The sequence below is a fragment of the Rhamphochromis sp. 'chilingali' genome, assembly GCF_963969265.1.
Source record: "Rhamphochromis sp. 'chilingali' genome assembly, chromosome: 14".
In the NCBI taxonomy this organism is placed as follows: domain Eukaryota; kingdom Metazoa; phylum Chordata; class Actinopteri; order Cichliformes; family Cichlidae; genus Rhamphochromis; species Rhamphochromis sp. 'chilingali'.
Window position 1 is genome coordinate 14,453,103 of NC_137941.1, and position 17,920 is coordinate 14,471,022.

Consider the following 17,920-nt stretch of genomic DNA (forward strand, 5'->3'; position numbering starts at 1 on the left):
ACAAAAGTACTTTAAGTGTGTTAGTTAGTGCATAGTGTTGTTCTTGTTAGCCTTAAGACAATGAAGACCTACACAGTGTCGTTCTTTAATTAATAATAATGAAACAATTAATTAGCATTTATTTATGGCATCTACAGTATATCTGCTAGAATTCTCTTTTGCACAATCTCAGTCTTGCTGTTTTTCTTTAACTTTTGTATAAGTGTGTATATGTACATACTGTATATAAAATATTTCACCACCTCACATAATAAGACCATAAATATGAGCCTGTGATACCTTTAACCATTTTGTGTTCATTGTAGATTACACTCATTTTATTATTATTCTTTATGAAGGTCCTGTAGCACAGTTATATCTCTTGCAGAATCATTAAAGTGTCTATCAAGAATAAAAAGCAACTAAATTAAACAAACAGAACGATAAGCATAGAAAAATAAATACATAAATAAAGCCAGTACTATACCTTGATCAAAATATTCTGATCAGGGTAGACCTTGATAAGAATATGCACGTTACATAAATTTGTATTTTTGTATGTGAAAATTAAAATTGTATTATTTTGTGTGCCAAACTGCAAATGTACAGCACAGAATTAAAGCATTATGACAGTTCAGTTATCAAGATAATCACAGATGGATCAATAATCTATCTAGAAAGAAACTTAGAAAGAAATTCACATGTAACATGAATCAGCTTGTGGTCTTCCGCTATGATGTAATTACAAAGCAGAACTTTTAAAAATGTATTCATATATTTTACCTTCAGTGCTATTAGAAACTCACGTTCCTGTGCTGTCACGCACGACATAGACGATCTTTGACCACGTGAACAGCTTTACAGGTGCACAGGTTATAGAGGCTCCGGAAGTGACGTGTGACGCTCACAAGACTAGACCGTACCATTCTGTGTGGACAGTAAATAGATGGACCCGGAGACGACAGGCGGACCTGTGTGAGGGACGGAGAAGCGCCGAAGGGTAAGAAACCGGGTTGTGTGTGGGATATTTACCGAGAGGAGGTTAATGTGTGAAGAGGGTGAAGAGAAACGCTCCGGTCTGTTGGTTTGTTGGTGGGGTGATGAGGCTGTAATGTGCCGACCGGGGCAGCTGTCACTGAACTGCTGTCTAACGCGACGACTGGTCCTGAAAGTGTTTATGAATGAAATCAAAGCCACAAATCGGCTCCCGGTCCTCAGCAGCTTTACCACCTTCACCTGTGGCTTCCTCACAGACGTGGTTTTAAGCGACGGGAGTCACACGGCAGGTATAGGTGAGGTTAGTGCTCTTATTCGCCGTCATTATGTAACCAAGTGCACAATCTCGTTAAATAGCGAGCTACAGAGAGCCTGTGTTTGACCCAGGAGAGGGAGGAAATTACAGGCTGCTGAGGAGAGGAGGTGAAATTATGGAGGCTGGTGAAGAAATGTTTGTTATTGAGTTCTCAGACTGAAGTTTAGTTTAGTTTAGTTTTTTTTTTTTTTTTGACTACGTGGCTAAAGAGAGAAACAGATACAGGATGGGACAGGTTGGTGCTTATTTACTTTGAATATCATTTATTTTAAATTGTCATCTGTACACCACTAATTCCTCCCAGCCCTAATAATTATTTTTTACATATTCAATGAAAGTTAAATGAGCTTGTGGTTTGTTAATAATGTGATGGGAAATATGTGTAGCTGGTTTTGTTGGTCCTCACTAGAGTTAAGCCTTCTGAGCATAGGGAGAATTGCAAGTCATGCTAATAAAAAAAAAAAAAGGGGGATAAATGTCTTACAGCGGTTGATAGTAGCTGGTTAGGTAGGCCTTAATGCTTTGTGGCATAGATTCAAAAAGCTGCTGGAAACATTCCTCTCAGATACTGGTCATATTGCTACTGCAGATTAATGGGCTTCAGAGGTGCTCTATTATATTGACACTGAGATATATTTGAGTACAGTGAACTGGTTTGTGACACGGTGTGTTATTTTGGTGGAAGCAGCCATCAGAAGATGAGTGCACTGTGGTCATAAAGGGACGGACATAGTCAGCCACAATACTCAGGTAGACTGTGGTGTTTAAGTGAGGCTCTTCTGGTACTAAAAAGGTACGAACTGTGGTGAGTGTGGTAAATCCCACACACCCTTATACCACCACCGGCCTGAACCACTGATACGAGATGCTCGCTGAGTGGCAACTGGTGTGGTCTTCTGGTGCTGTAGCCCAGCTACTTAAAGGTGTTGTGCATTCAGAGATGCTCTTCTGCATACTTTGGTTGTAACAAGTGGCTGTTTTAGTTACTGTTACCTTCCTCTCACCTCAGAGCTACCGGTTTATTCTCCTCTGATATCAGTGAGACATTTTCACCCAGAGATCTGCTGCTCACTTTGCAACCCTAGAGATGGTGTTGTGGGAAAATCCCAGGAAATCAGCAGCTTCTGAAATACAACAACACCAACAACCTATGTCATGTTAAGAGTCACTAAAATCCTCTTTCTTCCCCATTCTTATGCTCACTTTGAACTTCAGCAGAAATCAATGAAAGGTGAATGGCTGAAGTGAACTGCTGTATAACGTGATTGTAGTTCATCAGTGATCTTTGTGTTGGTGCATGTCAGCCAGTTGGCAAGATGAAGGTTAACTAAAAAAAATGCTGGATTTATTTATTTACTTTTAAAACTTTATCCATGAGTAGAGCCTAAAGACAACCTTAGATCTCAATCAACTCACTTTAGTTCCTCCATAAAATTGGTTTAAGTGAAAAAAATGTTAACCAAAGTGCCTCACAGGCGTGCCCCTTAGCAGCTGTGGACACTGTTTGGATGTGTATTTGTCAGTAATTAATCGCCTCCCTCGTCAGCGCCTGTGTTGCCTAAAACTGAATCGGGACCAATCTGTGCCTAATAAACTGGCAGCGTCTGAGTTTTAGATGGTGTGGACCTCTTACCCTGCACGCTCGCTCCATGAGCAGCGCAGCGGGAGCCATCTGACACAAATCAGCCGCCATCATTCATGTGTCTTTCATGATGTCACAACAGCGTTTGGGTTCTTCATTTGTGCCAACACGCTTTGACAGTCAGTCGGCAGCACAAGGCGTCGCACATGTGAGCCACGGCTGCTGTGGGCTGTCAGCAGCAGCAGCATTGTGTTCCACCCTCATTGTGCTGAGAGGGATGTTTCCAGTAAGTGCCCACATGTGTCACTAATGGCTTTGCCTCCCTTGTTACTGCTGCCTGTCTGTGGTGCAGTTACAGGTCACACTCGACACTAATCAGCCAAATGTGGTCTCCCCCCAGGTGACTCCGAGCTGGAGACTGCACCTCTCAGGTGGTGTTACAGTGTCACATCTATACATGTGGGGCCAAGCTACCATTTGAAGCTATTGTAGTATATTTTTTATGACATTGAAACTGCCACTAACAAGCACCGGGTTGTTTTTCATTTCAACAAAGTGCACTCGCATAGGTGTGACGTGTAATTTCCTGAAAGACTTCCTGGAATTTTCACCTGTCTTGCAAGCTGTTGGTGGAACTGTTGTTTAAAGGGCTGTATGCAGAACAGATTAGCTGACTGATTAGTGAACTGACAGAAAATTAATATGCAGAAATTTTGCCTTCTGGCTTTATTCCTCTCTAATATGAAAAATAGAATCATCAATCAACTTTTTATGAAAAGAAGTGAGATTCTAACACACAGCTTTTTTTATTGTTTGTAAAAAAAAAAAAACCCCCAAAAAACCCAAACAAACAAAAACAAAACACATTAGGGAGCTATGTGATGTGCTACGTACAGCTAGTCCACCAACTGTTTATAAATCCACACCTGAAAGTTGTCCCAGGACATATTTTTTTTGTAATTGGGATGTTTTTCCACAGCAAAAACACTGAATTCCTCCTTTATTATCTCTGAGATCAGGAATTGGCAGTTACTTTTTTCCCAAGGGGCCACATGAGAAACTGGGACTGTTGTGGGTGTTAGCAGCTCATTGGTGTGAACCTCCACATCAGTCCCAGTTTCTCATGTGGCACCTTGGGAAAAATTAACTGCCCGCCCCTGCTTTACATGGCTCGACCTTTAAATCCTGTCTTCTTAAAGACATCGGTCTCCACGGTTACAGTGTTGCATTACAACAGCGCGTTTGTTTCTAGAGTACCTGCGCATCTGAGCTATTGAGTCCCGAGTGGAGTGGAGCGGAGCGTCAGCAGAGCATAATAAGGTCCCGATGCTGGCGCAGAGACAGGAAGCTGCATTTATGTAATTGACATGTGTAGCAGCAGCAGCAGCGACGCAGCCTTGCAGCTGGTCTGAGCTCACTAATCCCAGCCCTGGAGACTCGCTTTGCTTGTTTGGGTCACATTTATATAGCAGCAGCTTCGGTGTCTTATCGGGCTTAATAAATAAGCTCATTGTTGTGTTTCGTAAGATGTAGCATTTAAAGTATTTTTTTTTAAATTTCTTGTCAGCAGTGTGCTACCCCCAGTTATGAACGGTTATATACGTCTGGTGCAATTCCCAACATTGGAAAGGGTTAAATGTCTAAAGAAACTCGTCTGTCTTCATAAAAACTACATATTTAGTCATTTTTGAGTTGTATGTAAGGCTGTGCACCAAAGAAGGAGAAAAGGATTTATATTGATTGGCCAGGCCGAGATATCAAGCTGGAAAGGATGTGCAGCAGATCAGGGTGATTAAGGATGGAGATGGTAATGGACTAACGAGTGAGGAGAGTGTGCTGAGAAGATAGAAGGATGACTTTAAGGAGCTGATAAGTGAATAAAATGAGAGCAAAAGAAGGGTGGGTGGAGGGACCTTGGTGGAAGTGCAGAGGATTAGTAAGGAGGAAGTCAATGTGCCTGTGAAAAGGATGAAAAGTGGTTGGTCCACATTACATACCTATCACCTGAGATGTCTGGGAGACAAGGCAGTAGAACTTTTGACCATGTTGATCCTGGAGAGTGAGAGGATGCTTGAGGAATGGAGAAGTGTAATGGTAACAATTTTCAAGAACAAGGTGATGTGCAGGGCTGTAGTAATGACAGAGGGATAAAGCTGATGAGCCCCATGTGGTTACAAATTGTGTCATGGGGGGGAGACACAAAGTTGCTCCATTCTGCAGAAAAAAGTGCTTTTACTCAGGGAAGAGTAAAAGCATTGCCCTGAGTGGAGAACAGTGGACAACAGCTAAGTGCAGATTAAGTAACACCTGCTTGGAAGCTTTAATTGCATTGTAACAGTATCCTGACAAGTCAGATATCTTAACTTCCCCTGTCTCTCACCTGCTTTGCTCAATGTGTCTGCTCTGCTCTGTAGCATTCTTCATCATAATGCAGTGAAACGGAGCAGAGGAGAAACACTACAAATGTGCGGAAGTCACCATATAACAGTGGAGCTGAAATGAAGTGAGGGGGGAAAAAAGCACAGAAAATTACACTTTTGATGCTCCTTGATGCTACTTGATTCCCACTAGAGACAAGGTCTTTGGTTTCACTTTGTAAACTCCAGAGAAGACGTCCAGACTTGTTTTGCTTTTGAGGTCTTGGTTCCTTTTGATAGCAGTAGACTGTTAGAGCTCAGTCCTCCACTGTGGTCCTTCATCATCATCATTTTTGTCACTATTTTTCCTATTTATTTATCTTCTATTTGTATTGTTTTCTAATATTTCTCTAATTCACCTTTTCTTCCTGTCCCTTGTGCTGCTGTAACGAGTGAATTTCCCAGAGTGTGGGATTAAACACAGTTTATGTCCTAATCTCTCAAATTTGTATTAAAAATATGATTTGTCGTGGGTTTGATTAGGTAACATGACAGAAAGCCTAACAGCTGTTAAAAATAGCCCTCACATTGCAGGCAGCGCAGCCATTGAAGAGCAGTTGAGTGGAAAAGCCAAACAGCAAATGTTGGGCTAAAAGAGGGATATGAAGATGAATGTGTTACCGCCACCCCGTCACTCTCTTTCCCCACTCTTTCTGTATCCACTTACTCGCTCGCCCACCCTCAGGCCCTCTCCTCCTTTCCTTGCTTTCCTTCCTTTCTTTCTGAGTGACATTTCGGTAATAATAATGTCTGCACTCCACAGGCCCTGCCTCCATCCCATCCTTGGCCTGCTGTGCGCACACGCAGAGCGGGCACGCCTTACATCTATATCAGACTGTTAAATGCCAATAATGACGACTCGGCGTGGTTAAGGAAGTAATCATCTTCCATCTCCTGGGCTCGTCTGTCCCCGTTGGCATTAATGGAGTTATCGTTTGCCAAAGAGTTTATCTGACACACTCGCAGACGCCCTGCTGGTCAGCGTGTGTGAGGACTGGGATTTTATTAAGAAGTGGGTTAAGCCCTTTATATTTGGGCAAGGGTATTACAGTTGTGTGACCGTGAGGTTGGGGTGGGGGTAGATTAACGCAGCATTGCTGAACCCCAAGTGTGTCCAGACTCTGCTGCTAAAATTATGAAGAAATATGAAGTCAAGAAAACAGGTGCATTTGTCAGCTCTGTTTAAGTTTGAGACTTATTTAGAGGAGAACTGTTTTACAGAGTTCGATAAAAAGGCAGTCAGCACGACGTTTAATATCTGCACAGCCATCTTCGGTATATCCGTTGGTTTGTGTTCATGCATATAGGGCTGTGTTCATGCTAAAAGTGCACTGCTTTAAATGCACATCTCTCTTGTGATATGTGTGCTAGCTGAGCTTCTATAATTACCACAGCCTGCAGCGCCTCATGGGGAGCATATTAACACACACGAGTGGAGGAGCAAGAACCAGAGCACATGCACAAGTCATACAGGCCGAGTGCGTTCGAGCACCTCCGACTGCTGATGTGTGCAACTTTAGAATAATGTATGAATAACAGCGATGCACAGCTACCCACGGATTACGTAACGCTCACTCAATGCAACAGGAATAATTCCTCAAAATTGGTCGCAAAGTGCAAGTGTGCAGCAAACTCCACGTGAAGAACATTTCCACTAAATGATGACAAATGAGGCAAATTAGATGTTGAAAAATATTTATATTGATTTTAGAAAACAATGGATGTGTTTTTTCTTTCTTTAACTTGAACAGTGATGCATTGAATTAGCTGATAATCACCAAAATAATCAGCTGCACAGGGTTTGGGTCGCCATTGATGAAGAGTTGGACTAAACTGGGATGTCCTACTGATGGTGAATGGCAGAAAAATAATTTATTATTCATTTGATTTATTATGTGGTTGATTTTAAATGCTTTTAAATGGAATATTTTTAGGTTTTAGGTGGAGATGGAACAATACCTGAGCCTTACCCTTAGCTTTATTGACTGATATCTGCCTACTGCCAAACAAGTTGGTATTTACCTATAGGAGTAGTCGATGTTTTTGCTGTTTTTTGATTAGAAAACAATAAATAATTTAAAACGGTAAATAGCCTTTGGGCCCTAATTGCCAAGGTGTGAGAATTTTTTTCTAAAGAACAGAAATTGCGTATTTTGAAATAACAGGGCCGTGGTGGACTAAACATTGGTGCAGTCCTACTTTTACACTGTCAGTCTATCAGATTAATTAATCTGAAACTATATAATTGATTAAGTTGTGTTCAGGGCTGAAACCAAACGTCTGTGATAAATCAGGGTGCTTGGAAACATTTTACAGACTGGCGGTAGGCCATAAAGTCTCAAGATTATATCACAGGATTCCAGCGAAATTTGCGCTAATGATATTTCTGACGATACAGAAGAAAAAAACTGAAGGCTTTATCAGTGTTTGCAGCTCGCAGGCAGCAGCGTGTGTTAGTTCAACCAAAATGAAGAGCTTTTTCCATCCTCCTTTTCCAGTGAGCGTCTGTCACTGATCACCTAATTCAAAGTGTGAATCCGTTGCCATAAGGTGTCAGCAGCAGTGTTAGAGCTCAATATTAATAATGCAGTGTATGCACAAAAGCATCTTAGGCAGTGTTTTCACATGAAATTTTAGCTAAAAGTACAGCGTGGCTGCTTAACCCTTTAGTTTAACAGAAAAGTAATTTAACCATGTAACTCTTCAGCAGCCTGCGCACATAATAAAATTCTACAAAAACAATTAAATGCGACTCCACACGCGGTCTCGCTTTACCGCTGATGCATTTATTACATTGTAATGTTTAATAAATGCATCAGGTGACCATCATCTGGTTGTAATGTCATAGATTAAATGTATTAGTGGTAAACAAGAGTGCAGGAATGTGGAATTTTCTCCCTTGCACTTTATTTCACATTCAGATGTGAATGTAACTTATATATATATATATGCAGTATATTTTGCACGGGTACTTTATGATGTCCGTGCTTTGCCCTTAAGTCTCCTCTTGCCTTTGCACAGCTGTGACCTCACTTCTTTTCTCTAACCTCTCACCCCACCAAGCAGCAGCAGCAGCATCCTCTCCCAGCTGCACAGCTGTAATCTCAGACCACCACTGTCTGCCACCGACTGTAACCCTGCACTCTTTCCTCTTTTATATTCCTTCTAGGGAAGTGGGGTCTGAATGAACACAACATTGCTTCTTTGTGCGTCCCACTTCTGAAATTCTCTTTAAGTGAAATAATTAGAGGCAAGAAGGCTGGAAAACCTTCAAAAAGTTATGTTATCTAAGACTGGCTGCCGTGTTTGGTATTATGGCTTTGCACGCAATCCCACAAATCACGCTCGGGATTACCAGGTGCACGCTGTTGGGAGGGGAGGATGTGCTGCTACTCATCATCATGATAAAGAGGGGAGGGGGCTAGCATAGATGGATTGTCAGCAGAATCCTGCGGGTGTGTTGAACGCTCATTGTTATGTAATTTCCACTCGGCACGGATTGGTCAAGCTGTGGGCTGTTGGTGGGCTGAGGATGTTAATCTCACAAGCATTATCTGCCTCCCAGAAGCAGAGGCTGTTGTGGGCAGGATTCACTCATCCTCACTCACGCAGGCTTTGTAAATTTGACCAATCAGCATGGCCGGCTTGTTTCCTGTCATCCATCTTGGCCAAACAGGTTTGACCATGAATTGGGCTTCACTCAGAGCAGATCCTTTTTTTTTTTTACAAGTCTTTTCTTTGATTCATCTGACATCCTCAGCACATTGAGCTGACCCTGGGCCACAAATTATGGGATTCGTAACCCCACCAAAAAAAGAATTTGGTGAAAGTGTTAACACTGCTTTTTAATAACAAACTTTCACACTACACAATCAGGCAGTTAAAGTCGTTTTGTTAACAATCCATACAGTGCGAAAGCATGATTGACGCCAAATTCCAGTCTGTTTGACCAGAGAGATCAGTCGCATCGGCGTGCCTGGACCCACTTCAGCAAACTGAAGAGGGGAGCTGGGATGTGGTGTAGCCGGACTCGGGCATGCCTGTGAAAATCATTGTGTTAATTAACAAATCAAAAAGGCACATGAGAGGGTGAAACACAATTAAAGCACAAAATGCATAAAATCATGAACCTCACTGTGCCCTGTGAGAGCAGCTTTCAACAGCTTCTATAAATGAGAATGTGAGTGCAGGATCATGGTACAAAGCAACCATGGGTAGTGTGAGTATACAATATAACTGAGTTACTACAAGAACTGGTGGAAAAAATGATTTAAAATGTTAGTTTGGGGGTTACTCTTTTTTCTCTCATTCCTTTAAACCCCCCCCCCCCCCCCCCCCAAAAAAAAAAAAAAAAAAACTCCAAATACTTAAAAATCTGCTTTTTAATCTGATTATTCCTAAACTGTGTTTTTGCAAAAGCTTGGGTCAGTGTCGGGCGAATCGGGTCATGCAGAGCTAATTATCCACCTCAGATGCGCTCCCACTCCTGTTTGGCTTTGACGTCTGATGCTCGCTCGCTGAGATTTCACTGGACAGATAGCTCATACGGCTGCAGTCAGACACAGTTTACGCTCGGGAAGTTTGGAGGTTAAACACATTTGTATTCTCACATGCAGCTACAACGGGTAATGTTGAAAGGCTCAGGGTGCCGGTTCATGTGTGAAAACAGCTTTACTGTTACTCCACTGAGCTAATGATACCTGGAGCTACCTTGTATCACATATCTTTATTGATTTTTGTTCATAATGCATCACTTTGCTAATATGCTTTGAACGCGTCCTTCAGGTCTCCTGCAGTTTTACTGAAAATATAATGCTTGCATGCTCACCTACCCACAGGTGTAAATACTCTATACACAACTGTATATGTATAAAGTCAGTTGGTAACCAATCTCATGTCTCTCGTGTCAAATTTAAGCTAAATTGAACCCCCAGTATTTGTTTGTTTATGCAAACCCATTCATCCCTCATCAGTCCCAACGCTGATATTCATGGCTTCATGTTATGTCCTCAGTATTAATGACAGCTCTGTTTAGGGTGAAGTCTACTTTTGTGGCTGAAACAAATATAAATTCCTGCTCAAGCTAAGTCTTTTTAAATATAAAGTTAAATATGTCTAGAGATGCGTACACAAGACTGAAGAAGAGGATAAATGTTTAAAGACTTCCCAAATAATAATAATAAAAAGTGTTCATGAAAGGAAATGATGTAATCCTTGATAAAGAGAAGTACATAAAGATTTTCTCTTTCATCTGCCGGGGAGCTGAACAATGCTTTTGTTCACCCTGCTTTTATGACAGGTGGTTGTTTGCTTAAGTGTGGAGGTTTTTGTGGCGATAGCGATGGGTTGCATTATTTTCTTTCCATGCACAGTAAGTAAATATGCTGAACTTTGATGGAAGTGTTTGTCTGTAATCATAGCTGTGTGTGCGTGTCTGCGCTGGCAGGTTGAAAGGTAAACCGCTGTAAGCTTATGTGCGCGATGCTGCTTTTTCTCTTATTAATGTGGAGGACACAGGAGCTGTCAGTGCTGCTGTTCCCCTGCTGGTGAAATAGTAATGAGTGTGCATAACAGAGGTGAGCCAGTGTGGTTTACAGCTCCGTCGCACTCGGAGGCAAAGCCAGGACACACATGGAGCGCCGACCGGCTCCTCGTGTGTGCCGGTGATGGAGGCGGAGCAGGAGGCAGCTGCAACCGCTGGAATGAGGTTAACTGAGAAACGGAGGTCAGACTCTGTGAATTTATTTGCTTTGGAAATTTTGAAGAGGTTGTCTAAGTATTCAAAACGTCTATAAACTGAGGAAGAAAGAAACTGGACAGATTGTTATCATTTACTGTTCTCGCTGTGCAATCAGCGGAGGGAACATACAAAAATCTGAGGGATGGGAAAATGAGTTGTTTTTAGTTTAGATGCATTTAAAACCTTTACCTAGCTTGAAAATTTGGGTTATTGTTAATTAAGGTTAGATATCCCAAAATTTTAACTTGCGTACTTGTTTTGACTCCAGAACGGCAAAAAGAAAAATAAATGAAAAATTCTGTGGTAGGAATAATCTTCCATAGATCTGAACATTTACATTTTGGACCTGATAAGTAGAAGAACTAAGAATCATCTTTGAATAGAAAGTAAATGTCGTTAAGAAAGTATGTCCTCATATGGTGCAGTGAGTTTATTTTACAGCTTGACATGATAGTCACTATTGTTTACCAAGGTATGAAACACTGTACTAAACTGAATCAAGTAATAGGCCGCAGGATGTGAGGAGGTTGTAGTAAATATTGAATACAACTTGAGTACAAAACCCCAAATATTCTCTAGTTACGTCTTTATTGATTTGTTTGTTTTTGTCCTTCTTTATTTCTTCCATTTGATATCCTGTACTCTGAAAGATTTCATGATCTTGTTTTAGATTTCCTTAACTAGGGGCTTCACTGATATGATAAAAGTTATCATAAAAGTCAATAAACGATAACCCACTTATGCATTTTAAACAGTTTTTGCTGTGGATTTTGGTTTTTGGTGGCGATCAATCAAGGCTAGACACCACAGATCTGATCATTTGCCCTTGAGACGAAAGTCATCACCATAACCTCACTAACTGAAATACGCTTTTTATTTGTTGGACAGAAGAGTACTTTTTAAAATGTTTTAACATAATTTGTAGCAAGAATAAACTTAACTGTGCAGCTACATGACAAGAGGAAAAAATGCAGTGTGTTGTAAAATGTGCTCATTGAAAAATGCTGTAAATGATTTTGAACTTTGTGCTCGGCAGCACAGTGTCCAGCCTTGGTGGTTAGCACTGTTGCCTCACTGCAAAACGGTGCTGAGTTCAATTTCACCATCAGGCCAGGGTCTTTATGTGCGGAGTTTGCATGTTCTCCCCGTGTTTGCGTGGGTTCTCCTCAGGTTCTCTGGCTTCCTCCCACAGTCCAAAGACATGCAGTTAGTGGGGTTAAGTAGAAATACTAAATTGCCCATAGGTATGAATAGGGCTGTTCGATATAACGATATATATGGATGGATATAAAAACGTCTATCGTTTCATTTTACGCTATCGTTTAACTGTTTACGACAATATTTTTCTGATGGTCACTGTAGTGGCTATATTAATTAAAGTTCTCTCTTTCTCTTATATTTAATATAACCACACTACAGACGGACAAGCGCCTGTTTTTATGGGTGGTCATTAGCAACAACGACGGTAAAACCACCGCATGTCCGCTTGTTTATTTTCCACATAACCCTTTCACAATAAAGCTCAAGATCCTGTTGAGAATTTTCAAAGTAAACGCAATCACGTGAAAAAGTATGCAGAGTATTGACGGATGAGAAGCAAAATAAGAGCCGTCAGGTGCTAAGAAATAAACCTTAGACTCAAACGTTAGAACAGGCTTTCCCCGCAGCACGCCGTGTAATAATTACTCACAAAGGACCGTTACAACCTATGTCTAAAAACGTGTAGTTTCATGCATCGGTTAAAACACTTGACTCCAGATACAAGACGCCTAGCTGGAAACAGTGCACCTACCCGAGATTCGCAGAATTTACAGAAAATATTAAATTTTTTGTGATTTATATCATTATCGGATGATAGATGTTTTATATCGGGATATGAGATTTTGGTCATATCGCACAGCCCTAGATATGAATGCAGGAGTGAATGTGAGAAGAAAAGTGGAAGCGAATGAATGGATTGATGGATTTTGAACTTGTTTTTGAACTTGTTTTTTTTCTGTTCAGATTCATACTGAAGGCATTATGTGTGTGTAAATAAAAGCTTTAACAATTTGTGATGTTAGTGGAAGTTGAGCTCCCTGGTTACGTTAGTAAATTAGCATTATAATTAATCATTATTATTTTCTCCATTTACTGCTGTCTGGTTGTCTTTCTCCTTTTTTCCCCTCCTTTGTTTGCTATCAGAAGGATAACTCCTCTTTGTTTCCATTGAGTGGGTTGCAATGTTGTCATGAGGTTTGTTTAAACAGAATCATGTAAGCTGCTTGGAACAGGAGTGAATGGAGCCAGGTGGGGCCCCCTTAGGGAGGTCAGGTCTGTCCTACAGCCACTGCAGACTCTGCACATTGCCACTGCTGAGGATTAAAGTTTGTAAGCATTCGAGGCGCCCCACATTGACCTGGGTGTCTTTAAAGGTGAATTTGTGCTTCAGTTTTCCTCTCACTTGGCTGTTGATGATTTATCCCAAACAGTTATTAGAAAAATAAGCTAGGAGCAGATGATATGGAAGAAGGCACAGTTTCATGTTACACTTCACTGACCCACTGCAAGTTGAGCTGGTGAAGAAAGCTAAACTTGCTGTAGTCACTGAAGAACTCAGTAGTTGTTGCTGTGATTATTTAATGCAAGTCAATGTAATGAAAGGCTAAGAAATACTCCAGTATCACTGAGAGTGTCCAAACCTTTGACTGGCACTGCAAACGGTCAAAGTTGTGTTAGGAGTAGAGCTGGGCGATATAAGATTTTTTCATATCACGATATGTTTTTTTTTTTTTTCCGTTTCAGGCGATAACGATCTATATCACAACATAAGCCAAATAACTATATTTGTAAGATTTAAATGTGCCGTTGCTCACAAGTAAAATGTGAAATAATCAGCAGCTTGTTTTTAAATATTTATTTCCCATAATAAGTTCAACAGGGTAGATGTACTTAAGGAACATGAGACTTTTTCAGATAAATAAAGGCAAATATTGCAAACTACACAAAAGGCAGCCGCTAAAGCGTTTAAGTTTCAAAATGGAACAAACGAAACAGACTACTAAATTGTCAATTCCACTTAGAAACGGTGAGGTCTATCGCAATAGTTTAATTTTTCTATCGAGAAGAAGTTATTTCGCAATACATATCGTTATCGTTCTATCGCCCAGCTCTAGTTAGTTGTAAAATTTATGTTGAACCTTGGTAAAGTACTGTGCATTGCTTTGATCTACATGGTGCAGTCTTGTACTTGTTGAATTTTTTTTGAATGACTTTATCATTGTAACCTTTTTATTTGTGCTTCATGCATTGCTGAGATGAAAATTGTGAGCATTTCAGGAGAAAACCTGAACCAAAAGTTTCAGTTTGAGGAACATTAACATTAAAATGAATTCAAGACTTATTAGCAAAGTTAGATGGAGGAAATTAAATGAGACAATTATTTTAAATGTAAAGGCAAGGTCTGATTTTAGCCTTGACTCACAGTGTTTTAAGTTTTTGTGCTGCTTTGTGGTGTCCTTAAATACACCACAAAGCAATTTGAATTTATGTCTCAATAAATCTACGGGAACATATCACTGCTCAAACAGACACAGAGGCTTTCAATGGCTGTAATCATGCTATGACTTTATAACTGTATTTATTATAAAGCTCCAAAAGTGTAGGTTGTGTTTTTGTGGGAAAAGACATTTCAACTTATATTTTTTACCATTATTTACTAGAGGATTTTATAGAAGACATGTCTTAAACTCAACTGAAGCAGCGGATTTAAGACTTTCTGTTTCGGGGTCTTTCTGGCGTGTTTTTGTAATTCAGTTTCAGCTTTAGAGCAGAGTTTGTTGTCCCCGCTAAACAAACAGAGCCAAAATTTTATTCCAGCTCCCCGTTGATACTTGAAAGTCCCTTTTTGTCAATATTTAACCAGAACTCTTGTGTATCTTTACCCGCACAGCAAGAATACCTTTCACTTTCTCTCTCCCGTCGGGGGCGGGATGACTGCTTGACATATCACTTATTAAACCGTGCATCACAAAAGTGCAGTTTTAACAAATCCAGTAGTACACACTCACCGTTCCCTAATGTCAGAGCTTACATCCACAGCCATCTGCACCGTGACTCATTTCCCACGTGTGGGACTAATAAAGGTTATCTTATCTTATCTTATCTTATCTTATCTTATTTCACTGTCATTTCACGCCATTTATAGGCAGTGTTTGGACGCCTCTGCCTCTATTTGCCCCAGGATACCAGGCTGCCTCCTCTGGCAGGGGCCCCTGCTGGGGTGTGGCTTTACGATAGAGATTGGACAATGCGGCTCCAATATCCCAACCCCCACCCCCCCCCACTCTCAATGCATCATTACATTCCTGCTGCCCTTCCCCAGCATCCTCTTCCCCAGAGGTTTTGGCCTGAAACAAGAGCACTCGGGGGATCATCTGTTCCCCGAGCTTTTCCTTTCACCCGCAGGCCTCCCTCTCTATCAGTCTTTTTTGATGTACTCCCTCTGGCTGCAGTCAGTGTCAGTCTGTGCCATTTCCTCACACACAAACTCACAGACAGATACACCACCGCTACTTGTCTTTGCCCTAGTTGCACCTCCTTCCCTCAGCAGTCTGGGGAAAGGGGGGTGTCGTTCTCATCTGGTGACTCATCCGTTGAGTTGATTTATTAATGTCACTGTGGAAATGTTGCAGTTGGCAGCATTTCCAATTGCGCATCATGCTTACAGTGCATTGTCCTTATTTAAGCCTTTAAAGTGGAACATGTTGCTCGCACGAACCCCGTTTTCACCGCTCCGTGTGTGTTTATGCTGCAGGTGAGAAGCTGAATCCAGTTCCCGCTCTGCAGACCTCTGAGATGGTCAGAAACCACCTGACAGGTCAGTAAATGAACACACTCACACACATGCAAAGTCACAAGCATGTGCTGACCAGTATAATGGCCGAAGTGATGGTGCCCACTGAGGGGAGGGTGTCAGAGACTGTGTGAGACGATAGATGACCTTTTGGTGAGAGAAAAGAACAATTCTCCTGACGTTCTGACCTTTTTATTTTCTCTCTGACTATCGTAGTTTTTCAGCCCTGAAGCTATTAAACCCCTACTGCTGTAAGATTATTCTTTTTATTACTATTATTATTACATTTTTTAGCATTTTGGGCCTTTGTTACTTAGGGAAGTATAGAGTGGATAGGAGAGAGAGAGTGAGTGACACGCAGGTAATTGCCTGGCCTTTGCAGTAAGGACTTCGGTATGAAACTGTGCCCTGAGTTCTTTGAGTGGACTTTTTTTTGCCATCTTGTTTACCTGAGTATATGTAGATACTCAGTAATTTTTTTTGCATTGTTGTTGCCTGTAGAATAACTAATTGATACATTTTCTAATAATTTCAGCTGTAGATTTAGGTGTTTTATGTAAATGAGGAGAGCATGCATAAAGCCTCCTGTGCAGGAACCTGAAGTTAAACTGTACTGGAACAGTTATTATGTAATATAGAGAAAGAGCAGCAGTGCAGAGCATTTACACCCCGTGCTAGTTATAATGGGCATAATGATTCGATAACTGAAGTCACATGACCACAGTTTACAGGAACATTTCTGACTGCTTGTGTGGTTTTATGTGTTCATAGTGCAGCTGTGTATGTGTGTAATGAATGGGATGTGACCTCATTTAACTGTAATTCTGTAGGAGAAAATCACAGAGGTGGTATTGGTACACTGTAATGTCCTTATTCAGTGTCTTTATTGTTCTTTACTGAGTTTTCCTGATATTTTGAAGTGCTGCTTTCCAGTGATGGCTTCTAGAAGGTGACTGAGGAAGTGGAGCAAGCCTGGCCGTCGGATCTGTGTGGAAGATATTAATCAGGGTTATTCACAAGTTATTATTTTGTGTTGAAAGCTCAAATTATACTTCTGTGCTTTCAGCTAAATCTCATTCATCAACACTGATCACCTCTTCCTTTATCTGAGGCCAAAGAGAGAAGGAAAGTCTGCTTAGAGAGTACAGATAGAAGTGTGGCTCTTCCAGCTGCTCACCTGTGGGGGTAAATGGGGTTTAAAGGCATCTTGTCTGAATATGTGAGTGGGTTGATATTGATGTGTGTTTCATAGAGTTCTGTTTTATTGCTAGATATTCATATAAAGACATTGCTTTTAATCCGCACTGCTCCCTGCTCAGCTGTGATGCTGCTGATATTTCTCAATAATCCCAGGGATCTTTTCTACTCCATATTCTTATAAACACAGAAAGACTGGGGGAAAACTTACCATTTAAACAGTAAAAATACTTTGTAATGGAGAAATTGCAAATTTAATGAAACACACTGGTGAAGTGTGTTTAAGGTGGTCCCTAATTTCTTTAAAAACACTTTTTTGTTAGAGATTATTTCATCTTGACTTCAGTTTAGTTAGATTAACTCATTTAATTGGTTCTGACTTTCAGCTTCTAAATGTTCTACTGCTGTGCTAATTGTGACCTTTAGCAAACCCTTCATGCTATTTAAAAGCCTGAAAAATAAGAACATGTGTTGTTATTTGACACTGGCGCTGCAGAGGGATTAATTTCCACCGGACGTGATTGCAAAACAAGATATTTTGTCCCAATTTTCTTTTATGAGGGGGGTGGGGGCAGTATTTCATGACAAATAGATAGTCCTCACTGGATCCAGCCTGCAGACATTTGTGATTTTGACACAATTGGCGTGAAAGAACTGATTTGGTACAAAAGGATTTTCTCCTATGCCGAAACAGTTTGTTCTACTTACGGAGACGCCACCGCAGCCTAACCTTCTGTTCCCAGCTGGTGCTGCTTTGAAATGCACGCCCTCCTCCTCCTCCTCCATCTCTCTTCCTCTGCTTTCCTCTTCATCTCCGTTTGCACCTCCTCCTTTCTGAGTCTGTGCAACAAGCTCCGCC

At 41.0% G+C, this 17,920-nt stretch overlaps 1 protein-coding gene across 6 annotated transcripts in view; it reads left to right on the forward strand.

Moving 5' to 3' along the window:
• Positions 1-907: 907 nt before the first annotated feature.
• map3k13 (mitogen-activated protein kinase kinase kinase 13) overlaps positions 908-17,920 on the forward strand; it is a 35,165-nt gene continuing 18,152 nt past the window's right edge. For 2 of the 6 annotated variants that reach the window (XM_080902766.1, XM_080902773.1), the window contains exons 1-2: positions 908-979; positions 15,826-15,888. The gene's annotated coding sequence lies outside the window, so the exon portion shown is untranslated. Of the gene's footprint in view, positions 980-1,085; positions 1,277-13,346; positions 13,445-15,825; positions 15,889-17,920 lie in introns of those variants that run through there. The other 4 variants (XM_080902767.1, XM_080902769.1, XM_080902768.1 and 1 more) reach the window with 4 other exon arrangements.